Source organism: Fragaria vesca, linkage group LG5, assembly GCF_000184155.1.
Source record: "Fragaria vesca subsp. vesca linkage group LG5, FraVesHawaii_1.0, whole genome shotgun sequence".
NCBI classification, from domain to species: domain Eukaryota; kingdom Viridiplantae; phylum Streptophyta; class Magnoliopsida; order Rosales; family Rosaceae; genus Fragaria; species Fragaria vesca.
Genome location: NC_020495.1, coordinates 12123354 through 12128734, shown reverse-complemented (window position 1 = coordinate 12128734; position 5381 = coordinate 12123354).

Genomic DNA, 5381 nt, shown 5'->3' with positions numbered 1-5381 from the left:
TTGATAGTGACATGTATGTATGTACGAGACTCCCCCTGAAGTTCGCACCTCCCCCTGATCTTTACATCAATCATAGGGCTCTTCCTGATTCTTACTAATCACGGAAATTTCAACAACTTAGCATGTCAATGCTCTTTAACATGTCTTCAAATGTGGCATTAGGCAATGATTAACTAAATCATGCCGTATTGTCCTCAAATGATCTTTTACACTTAGATCTTGAGGAGAAGGCCGCTTGTGAACTCAAAACATAAGTTCGTGCAGGAAATTAGATTTCCGCGCAGCATGACCTTCAGTTACTAGAACAGTCGTAACTTCCTCTAGGAAATACATATGAACGAACCGTTGGAGTCGTGTTTGGGTGACGTCAATGGCCCCCGGGTCAACACCATGCTTCATGGTGATGCTAGATCTCGAATGTCTTCGTTTTGAGCGGAAGAATGGATGTCCATGAGAATTTCTCAAAATTTGGACCATTATATCTCTTCCAGGTTGACCAATTTGGTCAAACCAAAGCCTATATGAGTCAGTGTCCCAAATATCATGTTTGGCCACAACATGGGATTCGATATTCGAATCATAGTGACATACAGTCCACTAGATTGACTCATGAATTTCTCCAAGATGCGCTTCAGTCCGCATTCATGAGAAGGTATACACAAAAGAATTCTTGTTCATTCTCATAATGTGTTTTCAAATGAAAACTATTAGCAGGAATGTCTTTAAAGCTCAATATGGTTCGATTGCCTCTCAATGCATAGAGGGTAGCTGTGACATTGATCATGGTGCCATGAGGCATCAAGATTTAAGCTAAACTGCGTCCTTGAATGACCGGTATGATTTAATCATTGTAGTCACAGAAGATTTACAAAGGCACAAAATTCCAAAGATAGTTACCGGTTCCTTAGAATGTTGTGGATAGTTCCACTATCTGCGAAACACTCAATATCTCGATGAGACATATCTTCAAGAAGGAGTAGAAAGGCTAGTTAATAGTTCCACTTGAACCATTTAGAAGGATTGAAAGAAGCTACGAAAAGCTGCAATCCCGAGAGTGCATAAAAATTTCCGCGCAGAATGACCTTTGCGCACTAAAACAGCCATAACTTCCTCGTTAAAATAGATATGGACGAACCGCGAAAAGTTCTAAAAACTAGACTCATAGAGCTTTCCAATGATATAAAGCTCACTGTCTGGTTCGTCTGGAGCTGTTCACAAAGCTCAAACGAAGTTGACTATCCAGAAGGGACAGATTGCTGTTTTTCGCAGAATTGGCATGTGCGAAGCTGTGAAGCTTGCAAGTGGCGTGTAGGCTTTTGCCTTAGCCACAAGTGACGTGTGTATGATCAAAACCAAGTCCTTTCGGTCATTCTAAGGTCGTAAACTCCATGACTAGTTAGCAAAAGCTCCTTGACATGAACATAAACTAACTCAGAGGACCTAGAGGATTAGATCATGATGATAATTTTCCGGTTTTTGATAAGTCTTCAACATCTTTTGCAAGACGGCAATTGGTTTAATAGCGTAGGGGGATCCAAAATCAAAAGCTTTCGGTAACTCCAAGTCAGTATGACCAGACATGTCCGTGGAGGGTCGGTAGTGCGAGACACACTTGAAACCACTATCTCCTTAATTTCGGACAATTCTAAGACATCACACTGAACTTGGATGAGCCTAGTTGAACAATTGATGATGGAAAATCTGCTATAGGGTAGAAGACTTAACCGGAAACACGTGGGCGATCCTTTTTGAGGATGCAATGCCATGAGTCACCTTCAAAAGAAGGGACCAAAATCCGCACAATATGCTATCTCTCTAAGGACGATGTAAGAATATACATCTTTTTTGTAAATCAATATAAACCATAAGAGGAGAATAGTTTCACTTCGAAAAAATTCCCAAGGCATTCATTATTGCTAATGTGAGTATATATCGAGGTCTCGAATAAACAAAGGACATCGATACGATGTCTTATTACATATAACTTGGAAAGAAAATTAATGTCTAGCCAATGACATCAAAGTCAGGGGTAGCTAGAGCTGTTGATTTTTCGTACTTTTTGTATGCATTCATAATTTAAAGGAGCTTGACAATCTTGAACCAGTGATCCGAAGATTCACAACGGTTGCATTGTTATGAGCTGACGTGAGTAGTTTTGACAAAATGGTGTCTAGACTGGGAGTGTCGCTATTAGAGCCGGCGACACCTCCCCCTCTTTTCTAGACATCGGCACGACGTTTTTTGTCATTGCCATGACCCATATTGTTGTCCCCACATTAGAGGATAATCCTAAATAAATTTATCACATTAGCGTATATATACAATTCCCGTATGTATGATCAAAATCAAGTCTTGTTGGTAATTTCAAACCAACTTGGAGGACATAGAGAACTTGATGATGATCGAATCCGCTAAAGGTTATGGATCATGATGCCACAAAAGATCATCGACAATATGTAGTCAATTAAAGTGGTAAGCAATCCACTTGACTAATAACTCAACAAGTAGAGTTATATGGACGTTTCAAGAAATGCTCCATGAGTGCATTCCACAATACATTGTGGTCATTACTTTTTGCACAGATTGCCATTGAATGCTTGTCGATGTGGCGTGTCAAAAACTTTGAGCGCAGGAGATGTGAAATCTCGGCATCTAGGCTTGTTAGCCTGGGGGTCAAAATATATGGTTTAATCCTTTCCAGTGAATGGTTCCATAGATACCAAGCGAAGATTCGCCTTAGGTATCGAGTACGTCAAAACTCAATGAGCAGAATGTTACGTTGCTCTTGCATACAAAACCAAGCTGTTATGAGACTCGATAGAGGTCACAAATAATGCTTTTAATGGTTTGTCCTTCGGATTGATCATACACAATCCGGAGAAAGGTCGGGGTTGATCATACACAACCCGGACAAGGAAGCAAGAGTGATCAAACACACTCTTGACCCGCAAATAAAATTTCGGGATTTTTGGTACCTACACACACAAAATCTCAAGTATAGAATGGAGATGGAGAAGGGAGGAAAGGATTTTATCCTCCCCGAGTTATTGAACTTGAAAAAGTTTAAGGTTTCAAAACATACCTTTCTGGTTTCTTTGGAAGACGAGCAATCTTGAAATCTTTGGTTTCTAGAGGCTGCCGAGAGGAGAAACAACGTTTTGACTACTTATACTTCGAATTTGGGGCTGAGAATTTGACAGAAGGAGCAGCTCTGGATGGGGAAGCTGCTGTCAGAATTTCAGGTTGATCGGAGCAAGGGAAGGTGGCGAACCAGTGGTCGGTAGCGGTGGCGGTCTGGAATCTTCCGGCTGCCGGTTCGGAGACTTTCCGGCCAGTTCTCAGGGTGAGGCCGGCGGCGTTGGATCCGGGACGGAGAGAGCTTTCTGGGGATATAAAACTCCGACAGAGGGCAGTCGGAATTTTGGTCGGAAATCGGGAAAAACAAGGCTGTTCGATTTTAGGGTTTGGAAAACAAATGGTGGGCTATTGGCTCTAGGGTTAGAACAAAGTGCATGATAACGTGATGAAGTATAAAGTGTAGAGAAAGAGAGATAGCAAGAGAATCATCATTTTATTCATTGATAGGAGCCCTTTATATAGGGAATTACACAATACCAATATGGTAATGATATGAATACATAGATCTAGTTAAACTACATATCCTATTGGCATAAGGCCAAGGCACACATAAAAAATATCTAGAAAGATACAAAATATCCTAGAACATATCGGAGGATATACGCAGATATTTTAATCCTTAGTCTTGCCTACATTTACGTATATGGCTTGTGCCCGAAAGTTGACACAAATGCTCTCTCTAATCTTGATTAGTTTAGTGGAACGTTTATGACTGTAGTAAGTGGCGGATGCAGAAAGTTTTGGATGTGGGGGCAAAAAAAAATTGAACAAAAACATAATAAAACTTTGATGAATGATACAAAAACTTTTTTTTTATTTTTATTTTTACAAGTAGTAACCAATTTTATTCAAGCTGCAAATATTCCACAGAGGCACAAAGCCTCCCAAGGGTTACAGAGAAAGCCTAAAACAGACAACCAAGCACAAAGAAACAGAGATCTACAACACTCGACACGGAGGAAGATGCCACTATACCATCGCAAGGAAGCAGCCGAGCAACCAAATCGAAAGTGTAGAAGAAAGACCCACGCAAGTTCCAAAATTCCAGCCATCAAATTCCCAGAAATTAAAACAGCCATCACCTCGACCATAATAGACCGAACTTGCCAAGAACAGAGAATCCATAACATCGCGACCATGGCGAAGAGGATAGGTGAAATTTCGTAAAGGAAAGAAACAGGCACAAGGAGGTACACAGCTTCTTGAAGCATCACCCTATGTAATAATGAGCAAACCTCATTTTGAAAAGCACCTCACTAGTAGGATGGTAGACTTAAGAGACGAAACCATTTCGTGGCATAAGAGACATTGTTCTTCGCATATGTACCTATGCGGCGAAAAGTCGGTCGCATAAGCGTCGTCGCATAAGAATATGTGCGACGAAAACAACTTATTCGTCGCTATACTATATATAATACAACGAATAAATATTTGTATTTGGAAGGAGATATAAAGTTGAAAACACCTATGTGACGAAAATTTCGTCGTATTAGTATTAAATTTCGTCTCATAAGAAACGTCTTATGCAGCAAAAAATATTTTTCGTCACTTAAGATAAAAAAATTTGCGACGAAATTCATGTATTCGTCACCTAAGACAGAACTTAAGAGATGAAAAATTTTTCGTCTCTTAAGTTCTTCCTTCGTCTCTTAAGTGAAATTTTCGTTGCTTAGGTAATAATTTATGCGACGAATGGGTTTTCATAGCATAAGTTGTTACCTAAGCGACGAATGATTTTCTCTTCGTCGCATATGTCTTTTTTCCTAGTAGTGCATGTAAGAATAGATTCACAATTGTTCGATCTCCAAAAGAGAGGAATGAGTTGGGACCGATCAGATTCAAAAGAATCTGACCGGGGAGGATCGCCGATCATGGCAAAAGAGAACCCATCAAGGAAAAGGCGATGAAAGTAGTAATAAACGGAGAAACGACGCTCCAAAACCATCAAAACCAACAAAGCCTAAGATGGAGACAAGCTCCGAGAGGTGCCGCCCGAAATGACAGGGAGAGTAAAGAAAGGACAACCGAAAAGCATACAAACAACCCTCAAGAAGAGGGAAAATTGGAGTTTTATCTCTCCCCAACTCCCAAGCCATAGATCCAGATCGGGCAAGGGAGAGGAGGAGAGGAAGAAACCCAGACGAGTGGGTTTGGAAAAGAGAAGGCAAAGAAAATTTTTTAGAGAGAGAAAAGAAAGGGGGGAATGATACAAAAACTTTAACCGGTACATTTTTTAGCAAATA